The sequence below is a fragment of the Xenopus tropicalis genome, chromosome 7, assembly GCF_000004195.4.
Source record: "Xenopus tropicalis strain Nigerian chromosome 7, UCB_Xtro_10.0, whole genome shotgun sequence".
NCBI lineage: Eukaryota > Metazoa > Chordata > Amphibia > Anura > Pipidae > Xenopus > Xenopus tropicalis.
In genome coordinates, this window is record NC_030683.2 from 120996462 (window position 1) to 121016058 (window position 19597).

General features: G+C 41.6%; 2 protein-coding genes across 3 annotated transcripts in view; both read left to right on the forward strand.

The window, feature by feature from the left end:
• Nucleotides 1-19597, forward strand: part of LOC105947862 (sialic acid-binding Ig-like lectin 12) — a 128994-nt gene that overhangs the window by 64518 nt on the left and 44879 nt on the right. The gene's annotated exons all lie outside the window — the stretch shown is intronic.
• The window catches only part of siglecl1 (siglec-like 1), a 40274-nt gene that overhangs the window by 10956 nt on the left and 9721 nt on the right, over nt 1-19597 (forward strand).

Sequence of the window (19597 nt, forward strand, 5' to 3'; positions counted from 1 at the left end):
CCCTTATAATACATGAGTGATACTCAGAGTTCCCTGTATAACTCAGCCTGCAGCCTTGTGCCTTTATATGGGCACATAACCCCTCAGTGACTGCTAATATCCTTATCATTTACAGTAGGGGGTACAGTATTCCTTATAATTCATGAGTGATACTCAGAGTTCCCTGTATAACTCAGCCTGCAGCCTTGTGCCTTTATATGGGCACAGAACCCCTCAGTGACTGCTAATATCCTTATCATTTACAGTAGGGGGTACATTATCCCTTATAATACATGAGTGATACTCAGAGTTCCCTGTATAACTCAGCCTGCAGCCTTGTGCCTTTATATGGGCACAGAACCCCTCAGTGACTGCTAATATCCTTATCATTTACAGTAGGGGGTACATTATCCCTTATAATACATGGGTGATACTCAGAGTTCCCTGTATAACTCAGCCTGCAGCCTTGTGCCTTTATATGGGCACAGAACCCCTCAGTGACTGCTAATATCCTTATCATTTACAGTAGGGGGTACAGTATTCCTTATAATTCATGAGTGATACTCAGAGTTCCCTGTATAACTCAGCCTGCAGCCTTGTGCCTTTATATGGGCACAGAACCCCTCAGTGACTGCTAATATCCTTATCATTTACAGTAGGGGGTACAGTATCCCTTATAATACATGAGTGATACTCAGAGTTCCCTGTATAACTCAGCCTGCAGCCTTGTGCCTTTATATGGTCACAGAACCCCTCAGTGACTGCTAATATCCTTATCATTTACAGTAGGGGGTACATTATCCCTTATAATACATGAGTGATACTCAGAGTTCCCTGTATAACTCAGCCTGCAGCCTTGTGCCTTTATATGGGCACAGAACCCCTCAGTGACTGCTAATATCCTTATCATTTACAGTAGGGGGTACAGTATTCCTTATAATTCATGAGTGATATTCAGAGTTCCCTGTATAACTCAGCCTGCAGCCTTGTGCCTTTATATGGGCACAGAACCCCTCAGTGACTGCTAATATCCTTATCATTTACAGTAGGGGGTACAGTATTCCTTATAATTCATGAGTGATATTCAGAGTTCCCTGTATAACTCAGCCTGCAGCCTTGTGCCTTTATATGGGCACAGAACCCCTCAGTGACTGCTAATATCCTTATCATTTACAGTAGGGGGTACATTATCCCTTATAATACATGAGTGATACTCAGAGTTCCCTGTATAACTCAGCCTGCAGCCTTGTGCCTTTATATGGGCACAGAACCCCTCAGTGACTGCTAATATCCTTATCATTTACAGTAGGGGGTACAGTATTCCTTATAATTCATGAGTGATATTCAGAGTTCCCTGTATAACTCAGCCTGCAGCCTTGTGCCTTTATATGGGCACAGAACCCCTCAGTGACTGCTAATATCCTTATCATTTACAGTAGGGGGTACAGTATTCCTTATAATTCATGAGTGATATTCAGAGTTCCCTGTATAACTCAGCCTGCAGCCTTGTGCCTTTATATGGGCACAGAACCCCTCAGTGACTGCTAATATCCTTATCATTTACAGTAGGGGGTACATTATCCCTTATAATACATGAGTGATACTCAGAGTTCCCTGTATAACTCAGCCTGCAGCCTTGTGCCTTTATATAGGCACAGAACCCCTCAGTGACTGCTAATATCCTTATCATTTACAGTAGGGGGTACATTATCCCTTATAATACATGAGTGATACTCAGAGTTCCCTGTATAAATCAGCCTGCAGCCTTGTGCCTTTATATGGGCACAGAACCCCTCAGTGACTGCTAATATCCTTATCATTTACAGTAGGGGGTACATTATCCCTTATAATACATGAGTGATACTCAGAGTTCCCTGTATAACTCAGCCTGCAGCCTTGTGCCTTTATATTGGCACAGAACCCCTCAGTGACTGCTAATATCCTTATCATTTACAGTAGGGGGTACAGTATTCCTTATAATTCATGAGTGATACTCAGAGTTCCCTGTATAACTCAGCCTGCAGCCTTGTGCCTTTATATGGGCACAGAACCCCTCAGTGACTGCTAATATCCTTATCATTTACAGTAGGGGGTACATTATCCCTTATAATACATGAGTGATACTCAGAGTTCCCTGTATAACTCAGCCTGCAGCCTTGTGCCTTTATATGGGCACAGAACCCCTCAGTGACTGCTAATATCCTTATCATTTACAGTAGGGGGTACATTATCCCTTATAATACATGGGTGATACTCAGAGTTCCCTGTATAACTCAGCCTGCAGCCTTGTGCCTTTATATGGGCACAGAACCCCTCAGTGACTGCTAATATCCTTATCATTTACAGTAGGGGGTACAGTATTCCTTATAATTCATGAGTGATACTCAGAGTTCCCTGTATAACTCAGCCTGCAGCCTTGTGCCTTTATATGGGCACATAACCCCTCAGTGACTGCTAATATCCTTATCATTTACAGTAGGGGGTACATTATCCCTTATAATACATGAGTGATACTCAGAGTCCCTGTATAACTCAGCCTGCAGCCTTGTGCCTTTATATGGGCACAGAACCCCTCAGTGACTGCTAATATCCTTATCATTTACAGTAGGGGGTACATTATCCCTTATAATACATGAGTGATACTCAGAGTTCCCTGTATAACTCAGCCTGCAGCCTTGTGCCTTTATATGGGCACAGAACCCCTCAGTGACTGCTAATATCCTTATCATTTACAGTAGGGGGTACATTATGCCTTATAATACATGAGTGATACTCAGAGTCCCTGTATAACTCAGCCGGCAGCCCTGTGCAGTAAGTAGAATTGGGAATAGATCTATAATCAGTTTACAAGGTAACTGCCCATTTATTTGCTTTCATTCTAATTTCAGACGCCCCTAGAAGCCCAGCTATTTGGGACTGCACATCAGCAGGTAATATTATACTTCTCATAGTTATGTCTGACATGTTCCATCAAGCTCATCATCATTACTTTCCTGTTCTTGAATTAAAGGGCAACTAAAGCCTAAAAAAGAATATGGCTAGAAATATTTAGCTATGTGTTTTGAGCCCCTGTACCAGCCCAAAGCCACCAAAGCTCTATAGAAATAAAGCCCCATGCCCCTGAAGATGCCCACAGTAGCTCTCCATCTTTTGCCTTGCCCAACTACTGCACATGCTCAGTCTGCTCTTGGCTGATGTCACTGACCTGAGCTTAGGGATCGATCACAATATTCTTCTTTCCCCTGCTGGCTTGCTCTAGTCACAATATTATTAACATGCATACAAGCGAACCAATCACAGTCCTGTCTGGCTGTTCCTTAAAAAACTTCAAACCTGCTCTGGCACTTTGAGCTTGGGGCGAGACTTTAGCTGAATCCTTATTGTGTGACTTTTCTTTCCACCTTGTAATGATTCCAAATACTGAGCTGTGTAACAAATATAAAGGAGAACTAAAGCCACCAAAGCTCTATAGAAATAAAGCCCCATGCCCCTGAAGGTGCCCACAGTAGCTTTCCATCTTTTGCCCAACTACTGCACATGCTCAGTCTGCTCTTGGCTGATGTCCGTGACCTGAGCTTAGGGATCGACTCACAATATTCTTCTTTCCTATGCCGGCTTGCTCTAGTCACTGCCTGGTCACTATTAAACATGCATACAGGCCAACCAATCACAGTCCTGTCTGGCTGCTCCCTACAACACTGAAGTCCCACTCTGGCACATTGAGCTTGGAACTAGACACATAATCTAGGGCTCAGACACAAGTACAGGTCTGGGGGGGTACATGAGATACAGTTGATAATTTGATAGAGCTTTATAGGGCAGTGAGACTGCAGTATCCTATCAAGCATTGCCTTTAGGTCAGGATATCAGGTTTTACACTGCATTCCGGCTCCCTGTTCTCTGTTCCTGCAATTGGAGTTGGGAGCAATAAGCACAGTTTCCCAGCACTGAACAAGTCTGTCCCTTTATCCCCATGTCTGATTCCTGTGCCATATAATGACGGGAAAAATGCCATCATTATCTCTATATGTAAGGTACCAGCAAGGGGCCTGACACAGTGCTGGGAATCAGCATTCTCATTGGTCACTTCTCTTGCATTTATAATGAGATGGTTGCTCAGTAGAATGCTCAGTGGGGAATTTTCTTGCATCAATAATTGTTTTTCAACAACTTCTATAGCAAAACTAGGGGGCGCAGTGGGACAGGGTTATGGTTGGGTTTGCACCCCCTTTAGTTATAAAGTAGTAACCGATCAGCAGGTAGCATTTACAGGTCACCTGTTTAAAAGAAAACATCTGATTGGTTTCTATTAGTGATGAGCAAGTCTGTTGAGAAACTTCAGAGAAATTTGTGAAACTGAAAAATTTAGAAATGTGACATTTTGATTTGACCTAATTTGTTTGCATATTTTTGGGAATTATGTGGTTTGAGTTTTGCATTCTTACTTGTAAATATGTTTCCTAAAGGTATGAATTCTACGTGAGTCATTAATTGTGTATTCTAGCTACAGAGTATTGGCTGAGGGGAACATGGAGTACAGAAAGCACCAATGATTAGAGAAGATAAGGCAGTGGTAACTTTATCATTGTAGCTGAAGGATCATGTGAGGAGGAAGGAGGATTAGAAAAAAGAATGTGAATTTCTATATGAAATACTTCTTGTCTTTAATTATGTTTTTCAAGGACTTGATATTATGAATAGGTGAGGGGTCTGAGGATAAAAGGGATACAGAAAGGACTTTATTTAATACAGAGAATTGTGTGTCCTACAGGTTGGTTCTGTGACATAAAGGAGCACAAAGATGTGATTCTCATGTACCTGTGATGTCTCTATAGGTTGCCGGGTTGAAGCCATAGAAGGAACCTCCCTGTCCCTGCTCTGCTCTGCTGAAAGTAACCCTCCTGCCAACCTGTCCTGGGCAAAAACGGGTCAGAGCAGCACCGACCCCCTAAATTCCTCAAGTGGGAGATTAGATGTTTCTCATGTAACCACTGATAATGGGGGAGATTATATGTGCCGGGCAAGGAATCAACATGGGAGTTCAACAGCATCAGTCAGAGTTGTTATAATTTGTAAGTGTTTCTCCCATACTCCTAAAGATTAATAATAGTACAAGTGTACAGATCCCAAAATGAAGATATTTTCAATTGCATAACCCAGGAACAGTTCCAGGTCAGATCGATGATGTTCACAATAGAATATTTCAGGAATGGGCACGAGACCTATAATCTGGAATATAATAACAACTCTGGAAGTCCGAAGGTTTCAAAACACGTTTTTCTGTAATTTTGGCCTAAAATCTGCACATATACAAATATAAAAAAATTATAAAAGAAATGTCTAGGGATTCACCCAATCCTGGATCAGTTGTTTTTGCAAGTTTTGGGTTGGGCTTATATGTGTCAGACAATGAACATAGTTGGAAATGCAAGTAAATCCATCTCTGTGGTTATCAAATGTAAGTTACACCTACAGATGTAGCCAAGTCCCTTTACCATCTTGTTGCTTTATGTCTCTTCCAGTAAAAAAAAAAAAATACTTTAGCCACATTTAACAGACGTATTATATATGTGTGTATGACTTTGAAATTGGGTTGTAATATATTAGATGTAAATTGACTAGAGTCTCAGAGACTGTGGCCATTACTCTGGGTCTTGCAGCCCAATTAAACATTTTCATATTTGTCAATGGGATTCTAGTATGGAGTTATTGTTGCTAAAGTACCTTGGGGGGAATGTACAACATAAAATGTAACCATATGCATTAAACACTAACAGCTAAAAGTAAAACAGGAATCATATGAGAATGGTCTCCCCCTCTTTCCCGCTGCCTATCAGACTACGGGGGGTATTTAGTCAGTTACTTTTACACCAGTCTGTGTTTTCTCTGTATGAGACGGAGCTGTACGTTACAGGCTGCACAGTAAGTGTTGTATGTGAATGTAGGTGATAAGAAGGTGCTAAAACCAACACTGAGAAACTAAAGAGCTGTTATACTGTACAACGGGAACTCAACTTTGTATTGCCAAGGAAAGCGACTGGTTTCAGGGTTAGTGTTAGTGGGCTTGTGGGTGCCACTCAGTGTGCGCTTGTTAGATACACAGGGAGCATTCACTTGTGTGAGATAGATTCCAAATTGCAACCCACCCTTGCACTAAGTTACAGGGTCTAAAGGGAAAACTTACAGCATTAATAAGCAATGTAAACTGGGGGTAGATAAACTATGCATTGGCAGGGCTCAGTGAAGTGGGGGTAAGAAAGATGGAGAAGAGAAGGTTAAAAAATCAACAAGTTAATGTGAGTAAGGACATCAAAGCTAATGGAAAACATCTTTGAGTACTTTGAGTATTTAGTTCAGATTTAGCTGGGCCATTATTGTGGGCGGCTTTACAAATACACAGGTCTTCAATGGAGTTGTATGGGCAGATACACAGGTCTTCATTGGAGTTAATGGAGTTGTATGGGCAGATACACAGGTCTTCATTGGAATTGTATGGGCAGATACACAGGTGTTCAATGGAGTTGTATGGACAGATACACAGGTGTTCAATGGAGTTGTATGGGCAGATACACAGGTGTTCAATGGAGTTGTATGGGCAGATACACAGGTGTTCAATGGAGTTGTATGGGCAGATACACAGGTCTTCAATGGAGTTGTATGGGCAGATACACAGGTGTTTATTGGAGTTGTATGGGCAGATACACAGGTGTTCAATGGAGTTGTATGGAAAGATACACAGGTGTTCAATGGAGTTGTATGGGCAGATACACAGGTCTTCATTGGAATTGTATGGGCAGATACACAGGTGTTGAATGGAGTTGTATGGACAGATACACAGGTCTTCAATGGAGTTGTATGGGCAGATACACAGGTGTTCAATGGAGTTGTATGGGCAGATACACAGGTCTTCAATGGAGTTGTATGGGCAGATACACAGGTCTTCAATGGAGTTGTATGGGCAGATACACAGGTGTTCATTGGAGTTGTATGGGCAGATACACAGGTGTTCAATGGAGTTGTATGGAAAGATACACAGGTGTTCAATGGAGTTGTATGGGCAGATACACAGGTCTTCATTGGAGTTAATGGAGTTGTATGGGCAGATACCCAGGTGTTCAATGGAGTTGTATGGGCAGATACACAGGTGTTCAATGGAGTTGTATCGGCAGATACACAGGTCTTCAATGGAGTTGTATGGGCAGATACACAGGTCTTCAATGGAGTTGTATGGGCAGATACACAGGTGTTCATTGGAGTTGTATGGGCAGATACACAGGTGTTCAATGGAGTTGTATGGAAAGATACACAGGTGTTCAATGGAGTTGTATGGGCAGATACACAGGTCTTCATTGGAGTTAATGGAGTTGTATGGGCAGATACCCAGGTGTTCAATGGAGTTGTATCGGCAGATACACAGGTCTTCAATGGAGTTGTATGGGCAGATACACAGGTGTTCAATGGAGTTGTATGGGCAGATACACAGGTGTTCAATGGAGTTGTATGGGCAGATACACAGGTGTTCAATGGAGTTGTATGGGCAGATACACAGGTGTTCAATGGAGTTGTATGGGCAGATACACAGGTCTTCAATGGAGTTGTATGGGCAGATACACAGGTGTTTATTGGAGTTGTATGGGCAGATACACAGGTGTTCAATGGAGTTGTATGGAAAGATACACAGGTGTTCAATGGAGTTGTATGGGCAGATACACAGGTCTTCATTGGAATTGTATGGGCAGATACACAGGTGTTCAATGGAGTTGTATGGACAGATACACAGGTCTTCAATGGAGTTGTATGGGCAGATACACAGGTGTTCAATGGAGTTGTATGGGCAGATACACAGGTCTTCAATGGAGTTGTATGGGCAGATACACAGGTGTTCATTGGAGTTGTATGGGCAGATACACAGGTGTTCAATGGAGTTGTATGGAAAGATACACAGGTGTTCAATGGAGTTGTATGGGCAGATACACAGGTCTTCATTGGAGTTAATGGAGTTGTATGGGCAGATACCCAGGTGTTCAATGGAGTTGTATGGGCAGATACACAGGTGTTCAATGGAGTTGTATGGGCAGATACACAGGTGTTCAATGGAGTTGTATGGGCAGATACACAGGTGTGTATGTCTTTTTAGCTTTGCAAAATGTTGATCCATGAGTGGAGGCATATGGAGTCTCCATCTTGGGATTCCAAGTCACTGGCATCTCAAGTAATGTCTGAACCAACCTTTCCCTCTAATGACGCACAATGTATTGATTTTTAGCTCTCACAGATGACACGAACCATCTTCTTATACTATTTATTCGTGGGATTTCCATCACAGTCCTCTCTGCTTTAATAACAATGATTGCAGTTTTGGTGATGAGATACAGGAAAAAGTAAGTCTGACTTTGCTTTCTCACGAAATACAATTAATTCTCTCTGTGTTTGTTCCTGTTGTATGTTCTGTAACACTGTAGGTCATAGGACCCCTATCAGGTTCAATAACATTTGAGTTATTTCTATTAAAACATGTTGAAAATTAAAAAAGTCAAGGGGGGAAGTGTCATTTATATGGGGAAAGTCCATCAAAATTCAATTAATATTTGTTATGTAATGTCAGGTTTCTTTGAAAACAAATGACTTATGTTTAACACTAATAATAATTATGAGACTTATTGTATTTGTTGCCAGGAGAAGGCCACTACAACAAGCTGATGAAAGGAAAAGGTCGTCACAAAAGGATTATGAAGTTGTTTATATAAACACAGAATGATGAAGGTCTGATGTAAGAGTCTGGTACGGTTCTTGCTTTCCATAGACCAAGCTTGGATTTCCAAGTAATATTGATGTATAATACTAGGAGCTCATAGGCCAATCTGATCAGTAAGGAGTCGCTTTGGGTGGGGGTGGGGTTATTGACCTGGAAATACCATTGCTTACTTGTACAAATAAATATAAGCAGGTTTGGTTGCAAACAACGAATTAAAGAACACAATTTAACACTTTGATAAACAGATCCTTCGTTTTGCAGAGAGCAGCCGGTTACAGCGCCCCCCGTGGGCTGGAAATGGTGCTCCTGAACAAACACTTGTGCTCAGAAGAGCCTGCTGCCTTGCAACCTACAACTACCTGGCTGCATATGATTCACAACTGGTTCAGATTAATAAATCATTACCCATGTTACTAGGGGTTCGTAGAGCTTTTGTCCCTGAACTCTAACACCTGATAGAAAAGAATTTTGGTTGTTGGCTGAAAGAGGCTGAATCAGTTCTGATGAAGTGGAACATTTGAAAATTGACTTTGCTAATAAATTTGTCCCTAAATAACTTGATATATATCTATATATACATTGAATTCATAATGTACATGTTTCTAACTTCAAATACTGGACATGACCCATTGCTTCTGTATTCCTCATTGGTGGGGGAAATACTGGGCTGCCCATTAGGATTCATTTTTGCCAGATAAGCTTACAGTTCTTCACAGACAAGAAGCTCTGTTGGATGTTACACCTGACACTATCCAATGGAGGCCTTGGCAGCATAATGTTTGACTGTTTATTATGTGATGATCTCTCTCCCTCACCATCCTTCTCCTATCCTCACGGAACACCCTTTAATTAAATATTTGATGTTCAAAAGATGGGGGTTCAATTCTATATTATGTTCTGATGATAAAGACAGGGCAACACAACACAATACTGCTCCATAAAAGTATATAACTATTCATAAATCTGGTACCTACACTGATATGCTCTGCTGTTCAGATGTGCTGAGGGCACAAGTATGCCTGCAGGGGCTACATAAGAGGGCTTATTTACAAACTGCAGAGCAGGAGCAAGTTGCCATGTCTTTTGCACTTTGCACACTGTCCTGCTGTCAGTGCCCACAGGGTTCTATGGAAAGGTCCTTTCTCTTTATTCTGATGCACAATTTAGGAAGCACCAAGGTGTTAAGCAATGCCCTAGAGCAGTGCTGTCCAACTTCTACGGTGCCGAGGGCCAGAATTTCTCTAGCATACATGGTGGAGGGCCGCTAATGGAAGCCAGTTTTGGCCACTCCCCCTTTTAACCACACCCACTTTAAACCACACCCATTTTATCACAATGGTGGTCCTCACTGCGGGGATATCAACAGTGATTCATATGTGAAAGAATTATATTATGTCATATTAAGACATACCCTTTAATCCATATGTCTCCTCCTCCCCTGTGGATAGCACAGCAACCCCCAGCAACATAACTACACACCTTAGGGACCATTTAATGGCTGTTTCCAACTACTAACAAACTCCCAGAACAAACCCCTGCCAGGTTCACCTTTCACAGGCAGCATAGGGCAGGCAGAGTATGGCACACACAGGCAGCACTCTGCCTCCCTTAGGCTGCCTATGTGTGCCATAATCTACCTGCCCTGTGCTGCCTGTGTGTGCCATACTCTACCTGCCCTATGTTTACTGTGTGTTCCATACCTTCCCTGCCCTATACTGCCTATGTGCCATACTTTGCCTCCCCTATGCTGCCTGTGTGTGCCATACTCTATCTGCCCTATGCTGCCTGTGTGTGCCATACTCTGCCTACCCTATGCTGCCTGTGTGTTCCATACTTTCCCTGCCCTATACTGCCTATGTGCCATACTTTGCCTCCCCTATGCTGTCTGTGTGTGCCGTATACACAGGCAGCATAGTCTAGGCACTACATACAATGTCTGAGGTGTGAACAGTTGAACAATGTGGGTGATTACAGCCTGAGGTGTGAACACTGCAGGGGTGAACAATACAGAGATTAAAAGGTGTGAACAACACAGGGGATTGAATTTTTAAACAATACAGAGGGTTTACAGCCTGAATCTGAGGTGAGAACCATGCAGGGGGCCAGTTAATCTCAGTACTGATACCATTTAAAGCTTACTCAAAGGTAAGCCATCAAAGAAGCCAGACAGGTGGGGGGCCACACAGAGGGGGGTCCGGGCCGCCAGTTGGACAGCACTGCCCTAGATGCAAGTTCTGGGTAAATTAGCACATTGGGGCACCATTTTACACATCTTAGTCCTCTAGAACTTGCATCTGGGGCATTTAGATGATCCAGTATAGTGTAACATGCAGCTGTCTGGTTCTGCTGAATGTAACCCAGCGCTGGGTTCTCTTTTGCCATCTGGCCGCATATCTAAGCTACAGAGGCAGTGTATAGGGCTCCTGTTCCTTGCACAGCATATTTATTAACATTGGAGACAAACATCAACAGTGATACTGTCCGTAGTAACCAATAAGATCTTAACTTTTGCCTTCTAACTTGCGGGTGACCATTTAAATCTAATTGCCGATTGGTTGCTTTGAGCAACATCGCCGGTGATGTTAGTCTCCAATGTTGATAAATACTCCCCTTAGATTTAGCCCGTGTACAGTGTTGGGTTTATTTTAGCTCCTGGAAAGAACTTGGCTTGTGGTTTGGTTTAATGGTTTTGACATTGGCCTGTTGTTTAACCTTTGACTTTGTGTTTCCCAGTGTGTTAAACCCCAGCTCTTTCTGCTACTGTGTCTGGCACTGTCTGTTGTGCTTGGCAGTTTCAGTCAAAATGTGCGTCTAGTTCTGCCCAAATAATTTGTTCTGGAGCTTGCAGTTCTCTAACTAAATGCCTAATGAATGTCTAGGTAACATCCAGAAAGCAGAAAACCCTAAGGGTTTACTGACCCCATAAACATTGTACTTGAAGGTGTTTGTATGTGTTTATGGGAACTTCTCAGCAGTAAAGTCATAGTATATCTGTCTCTCTATCATGCAGCTATTATTATTTACAATGTTAGCGAATAAGCAATTTGCTGAAACAAAACTTAAATACAGGTATGGGATCAGTTATCCGGAAACCTGTTATACAGAAAGCTACAAATTACAGGAAGGCCATCTCCCATAGACTCAATTTTAATCAAATAATTCACATTTTAAAAAATGATTCATGGTTAAATGATTCCTTTTTCTCTGTAATAATAAAACAGTACCTGTACTTGATCCCAACTAAGATATAATTACCCCTTATTGGGGGCAGAACAGCCCTATTGGGTTTATTTAATGGTTAAATGATTCCCTTTTCTCTGTAATAATAAAACAGTACCTGTACTTGATCCCAACTAAGATATAATTACCCCTTATTGGGGCAGAACAGCCCTATTGGGTTTATTTAATGGTTAAATGATTCCTTTTTCTCTGTAATAATAAAACAGTACCTGTACTTGATCCCAACTAAGATATAATTACCCCTTATTGGGGCAGAACAGCCCTATTGGGTTTATTTAATGGTTAAATGATTCCCTTTTCTCTGTAATAATAAAACAGTACCTGTACTTGATCCCAACTAAGATATAATTACCCCTTATTGGGGGCAGAACAGCCCTATTGGGTTTATTTAATAGTTAAATGATTCCCTTTTCTCTGTAATAATAAAACAGTACCTGTACTTGATCCCAACTAAGATATAATTACCCCTTATTGGGGCAGAACAGCCCTATTGGGTTTATTTAATGGTTAAATGATTCCTTTTTCTCTGTAATAATAAAACAGTACCTTGTACTTGATCCCAACTAAGATATAATTACCCCTTATTGGGGCAGAACAGCCCTATTGGGTTTATTTAATGGTTAAATGATTCCCTTTTCTCTGTAATAATAAAACAGTACCTGTACTTGATCCCAACTAAGATATAATTACCCCTTATTGGGGGCAGAACAGTCCTATTGGGTTTATTTTGTTAGTTACGGAGATCCAAATTACAGAAAGATCCCTTATCAGGAAAATCCCAGGTCCCAAGTATTCTGGATAACAGGTCCTGTATAACACGAAATAAAAAATCTTTGAATAATTGTTTCTAATTACATCTAATAAAGAGTATTTTCTTTGGATGCTAATTTGATATATGCAGATAGAGGAATAGAGGGAGCTGCTCTATATAAAAATAGAAATGAGGTAAAAATAATACAAATGGAAAAATATTTAAAGGTTCCAGTTTCTCAACAACACAAGACAGGGCAATGCTGTGACACTGACAGAGCCTAATGGTAGGAACAGAAACACCAAGATAACTGAAAATGGTCAGAGATTCTGTAGTTTGAAAAAGCCCATTAATAGCAGTGAGCGAATCTGTCCCATTTCGATTCACATATAATGTATTATGTTTGCCCAGGAGCAGTAACCCATAGCAACTAATACAATATTTGCTTTTGAACTGGTGACCAGTAAACTCTACCTGTTGATTGGTTGCTATGGGTTACTGCTCCTGGGCAAACTAAGTGCTTTTTATTACATAACCCCCAATGTCTTCTGTGGGTTTTTTTAAACCTTGTCAGTTTTTATAATGAGAAAATGGAGGAGAACTCAGACAGGTCACTCAATTCCCATCAGTAATTGCACATGTGCTATAAACCTAATTCACCCTTATATTTATAATGTTCTCTAACTTGAAATATGGTGGAGGGAATGTTTTAATAGAAGGAATGGGTACATTTTGGTTCTACTACTAGTTGTCTGTTTATTCTGGTGTCCACACAATAAGATCATCAGTAAACTTGGCCAAGTTGGCCAGTACAGACCTAGATCTGCTCTTTCTGCTGCTGCAAGTTTACATGACCAAGATCTAATAGATAAACCAATGTGTTCGGTTATCCATTTAATCACCTGCTGGACTGTTTCCGGGGGAGAATATTCAATGTGGCAATAACTTTTACACACCAGAACATAATATATTAGTGTCTTCCCCTGGTTTAACTCATATAAAAGACAAAAACTCTTACAAACACATAGTGGCACATTTACTAATCCACGAACGTCCGAAAAGCGTCCGAATGCGTTTTTTTCGTAACGGTACTTTGCGACTTTTTCGCGAAATTGTCGCAACTTTTTTGAGCTCTCAATACGAAAGTTGCGACAATTCGTGGAAGTCGTAATGGCTATGAAAAAGTCGCGACAATTCATGAAAGTCATAATGGCAATGATCAAGTCGCGACAATTCACGAAATTTGTAATGGCTATGAAAAAGTCGCGACAATTCGCGCAAGTCGTAACGGTTACGAAAAAATCGTGACAATTTACGGAAAAGTCGTAACGGCGACGAAACAAATCGCAAAAAACACGAAAAAGTCGCAAAAGGTTCGTTTTCCAATCCGAATTTTTCTCAATCGGAATCGTGGATTAGTAAATCAGCCCCATACAGTCCCCAAGAACAAACTGTGACCCTTTCTGGAGATGTTGTCTTTTTTGAGCCCTTAAGATTGAAGGCCAGATCTATCCTGCTTGTGATTAGTAATAAATATGGTGAGAAATACACTGGATTTGGTGCATGCCTACTAAGCATTATATGTATATACTGTAAGTAAAATGAGCTCCAAACAGAAGAAAAAATAAACTGCGAAAAAAAAAAAAGTGAGAGTTCCCCTTGAAATATTTCCAGCAAGTCAACACTTGTAGTACTCACTGTGTGTGCAGTTATTTTTGAACTGGAACTTTAACTTCAGTTCTGGGGAAGTGAAACTGGCACATTGGTAAATACTATTAACTCACAGCTTTGCCCCCCAGAGAAGTGGGGTACGCCTGCTATTCTGTGTTCCCACGGTTGGTATTTTTGTCAATGGATGATTATTTACGTTAAACGTTATAAAAACGAGTAAATAGAAAATTCTGCTTCAACTAATTAACTGCCAACCAGCTAAGTCAAGTAAAAATCAGTTCTCCTACTACAAATCACTGAGTATGACGGGCACTAGAAAGTAAGAGTAAAGATACAAATTAAAATGAAAATGTGAAGCAACTTGTAACCTTCAAATTAAATGTGTAGCGGAGTAGCAATGGGGGATTTGCCAGACTAGAAAAATATCATCGATATATCTGAGCCAATGTAAAATACAGCACATAAAAATATCCATAGTACTCTCCTTAAGCAGCCACTTTGCCCATGCTCCCAAATATAAATGAGCATAATTAGGGGCACATTTTGCCCCCATTGCTACTCCCTGGATCTGTAGATAATGTATAGTAATTAACACAAAATGATTATATCTGAGGACAAAATCAATTATGAATCCCTGGTTTCCTGGATGTACATTGTCTTCTTCAGCAACCCATTCCTTTACATAATGTATACTCATGTATAGAGCGGCTACATCTAAACCCACTAATGGAAAATCAGGTTCCAAATACTATAAACCCATACACTTTTCTCAACAATTGCACTGTATCCCCAATGTATTAATCCAGTTGCATCACTAAACAAACAAACCTCCCAGGGAAGGGGAATCACAGCCATTGCTGGGGATTGTTATTAAAATAAAACCATACCAACATGATGCAGCCGCACATACAAGAGACTAGAACCTTCTCTAGGCCGCTACCCCACAGCTCCAAAGCTACACTCACACAGTATATTTGCCAATATAATGAATGCCATTCCTTCCATGGGAAAAAATAAACCCATCCCTTTAGGTGTACCAAAGGAGAACAGAAACAAGAACTATAAGATTTTTTTGAAAAACTGGAAGTGTATTTAAGTGACATGGGCAGCGTCAAGTCTTGGCCCTTTCTCCCCAAAACTCTCACCCCCTTTTCACTAACACTCCTTGTGGGTTAAAAAGGCCGCAGCCATGTTTATTGCATAATAATAAACAATCATATAACTTTACAATGCCAACACGTTAATATATAACACTATCCAGTGGGATCTCCACCCCTAGCCGCTGAAGGCTGCTCCTATGGAGATCCCTTGTTAACCAGCATAACAAATCCCAGAGACTCCTCCCCTTATCTTTTGACCCTCCCTTTTGGCTAATCACCGCCACACCTAGCCTCTGACCAGCACAACTTCCACCATGGCTCCTACTGCCTACTCCTGCCACTTATTCCTCAGCCACTAGCTGCGACTAGTGCCTCTCAATAGGGTGGGTGTGTGGGGCTGTTCAGTAAAATTGGTGCCAAACCCCCCTCCACTCGCCCTTTTTATTACCTCCCCTTCCATCTACCAATCACTGCCTGGACTACAAGCCCCATGAGCCCTTGCACCTAACACTTCCTGGGTCCTCATCCTTGCCCTGTCATGGCCCTGTCCCTCCACTTTCCTCCGGTCCTAAAGGGCCTCCTTTTCTTTAGAGTTTTGTCATGAAGCTTTCAAAAAAGAGAGTATTGAGGATAATTGCACCATTTTATATTGTAAAGCACAGTGCCAGTAAAACCTAAATAAAGAACATAATGTTGGCTTCAGTAACTGTGATACTGGGTGAATTGTTAACTTTTCCATTTCAACTTTTTCTTACATTTTTTTTTAGCAGAAACAGATCTGGGACTTCCTTAAACTAAATACAGTAACATCTGTGGCTTCTTATCTGTCAATCATTTACTTGGTTCTGGGCAGTTTGCAGAATGAGCGTGTGGTACAGATGCACCGAGTAGTAACTGCCCAACTTCCGCTTTTACATTAAGCCGCCCGTACATAGCGGGGAGCACAAGTCTGAGAATCTCATTTGGGGGCAGAGAAGCAGGAGAATAAGGAGAGAAGAGCAGAGGAGACATAAATGAGATACATAAATAGAATGTAATGCAAGAGGAGAGAAGAGCATCATGTCAGGAGAGAGAGGAGAAACAATGAGAGAAAGAGAAGAATCCTTCCATGGAACAGGGTAACGTGCAAATTGTCTCTCTCTGGTTTAGCCAAATGGGTTTTACATTCAGTACAATGTTAATTGGTTCCACTCTATTGTACAGACTGGGTCTGAAAAATTCTATTGTATTTCTAGAACATATCTGTATTATTTGTTGGCTTTTTGGTATTTTTAGAAGGTCGATAATGGAACTAAGATGTTGTAATAATGAATAGGGACTATACCATTTTGTTTAATCGTATAATGCTTTTATTTGGGTATTTGAACTGAATTGTGTTACCCAAAAACTTGGCTACAAGAGGGACATAAGGGTTTATTTACAGACCAGGGTAAGTTAGTTCTCTTGCAGTTCTGCCCCCGGTCAGGCTGAGCTCTGCGCCTCACACTGGATAGAAGGCTTGGGGAGAGGCTCAGACTGCAGCATTAGAGGGTGCAATTACACTCCCTACACTAGCCGGGCAGCCCTGTTGGACTTGCTCAGACACAAAGGAGGTAATGATGGGCCAGGTAAGGGTGAGTGGCATTAGGCAGCAGCAGCCCCTGAAGCGCTTCTACCCTTAATAGATAACATGTCAGCCTCAAGTCTCCTTTGTACTTCTATTCCGTGTCATTTGTCTATGCTAAAGAAGCAATGAGTGCGATACATCTATCACAGATATGGCACTAAGACTATTAGTATAAACCTATAGATGTTTCACATAAGCCTGAAGAAGGTATAACAACTCCCTACCCAAGCTGGTCTTCATCTTCCATTCAAATATTAGAAGGCTCATTTATAATCATAGGTGCTAAATTGCACAAGTTCAGTTGTCAATAACATCCTATCATTGATTGGCTTTCAACAATTAAGTACTTAAGTAATTAAGTTAGAAAACCCAAGCAAGGAATTTATTGGTTGCTATTGGCTTCTTTAAATTCAAGGGCGTTCCAACAGAATTACAGGGATTTCTATAGAAACCACAGACTGACACATCGGCATTGGAAGGAGATAGGAAAGATTTGGAGAGGCAAAAGGCACAATGGAGTCTGTAGGCAACAGCAGAATTAGAAATAAGTCTATAAGTGTAGCCCTCTTCTGCTACTGCATGAGATCTAGCACGCATTCACTTGCGTGTGGCGCTACAGGAGCCCTGTGCCTCCGCTATCTGGAAGAGCAGATACACTATTAACTGTCGTGCCTCCACCCAGGGTCAGGGCAGGTTGAACTGTGATACCCCTCCCTGGGACACTTCTCTGGGTTAATCTGTGTAATGCTCCCTTGAGCGGACTCCGATTAACCAAATAAACTTCTTTATTGTATCCAAACAGTATCCAGTAATATGATATGCAGGTTCAGGTATCTCTCTCCTTACTTACTCTAGGAGATGCTCTCGCTTAGGAAATCTCCCCTTTCCTGCCCTGGCTACCACCTGAGCTAGCCACTGAATGTACCTGAACTACAGCCAGTAATGCCGGGAGGTAATAACCTCACTAATATCCTTGGAGGGGCTTCAGACTGCCCTTACTAGATACCCTGTCTATCCTTTCACTCCTAGAGCAACTATAATTGATCTAACTGAATTATCTATAATTGATCTAACTGAATTATCTAACTGAATCCTGTAGCTAGCCTCTGATAGAGCTGGGGTCCAGGACCAAAGACCTCAAAGCTTGTGAGTCTTCCATTTTTATATTGTAGCACACTGGCACCTAGTGTTTACTGCTGAATTATAGGAAATATAGGAGGAAACTCTCCTTTGACCAGAAAAGAGCACATACAGCTAGGACCACCCTTAGGTGTCCATATCCCACAAGGCCACCCTCTGGTGCCTGTCTAAAGGGGAACCCAGCCTAATGGCCTGAATCTTGGGGTCCCTACATGAGCAAGCTACTGTAGGTTATTATTATAGCAAGCAGGATTTAATGTGTAGCTATTGGCTAAACGAGTCCCACATTGTTACAATAGGACTATTTTTAATCTCTCTTAAATAATAAATATTTTGTACATATATTAAAATGTACACAATCATACATTTGATCTATTCATACACAGATAGAGAAAGATTTAATGATGCATTCAGCTCAACCCAGTGTGATCTAACAGATACAATCTGATTGGCCGCTCATTGCGGGGGGAACACCAATAAACATCAGGATGCGGCACATACAGCCTCAGATTTGCCAACATGGATTTGTGGTTCTGTTCTTTCTCTTGTCCTTGCCTGGGAAGGGTGAGTATGAGCCACTGTGTGTTATTATGTATTAAAATGTCCCTGTTGGTCCAGTTTTATTAACCCTTTGCCTGCTATAGATCCTATAGGGACCTAACTGCCACTGTTATAGAACAGTTATAGAACAGACCCTTTGATCTATGCAACAAAGCGGATTTACTGGCACAGCACAGCAAGGCCAAAGAGCTCTGGCAGGGAAGAGGTTAAACATTAGAGGGCTCATTTATTGATGCATGTTGCAGCCTGTCCCACCATCAGTGCCTGCCGCCATAGATCAGACTGCAAGGACCTGCACTCCCCCCATGAATACAATGTTGCAGGGGCAGGACGGGTGAGGCATGTAGGCCCTATGGCAAGCAGTAAGGACACTTGTGCCCACCCCACTGCACTCTACTCCTCACTGTAAGACTTTAATCTGCCATGACTTGCAGAGCCAAGAATTGCCCCGGATGCAGGAGTATTACCTGAATGGGCACTAAGGGGCAAGGTATTGCTCTTCTTAATGCTCTTCCATTTGTATCCTGGGCCTCTGTAAATGAAGCCATGATCTCTATTACAAAAATATGCCATATGGTTAAGGATATTCCTGGATATTGTTATCCATGAGGAGAAATCAGTATATTGTCTCTCTGCTGGTGCTTATAAAGGGCCCATTGTGCTGTTCATCTGGGCATGGGGGGAATATTATTTAGTTGCACAGGGCCCCAAGATTATTGATGTTGGCCCCAGCTGCATTGGTAGCAAACAACTGCCTATGGGAACGGCTTTCATAGGAACATGGAACTTTAAAG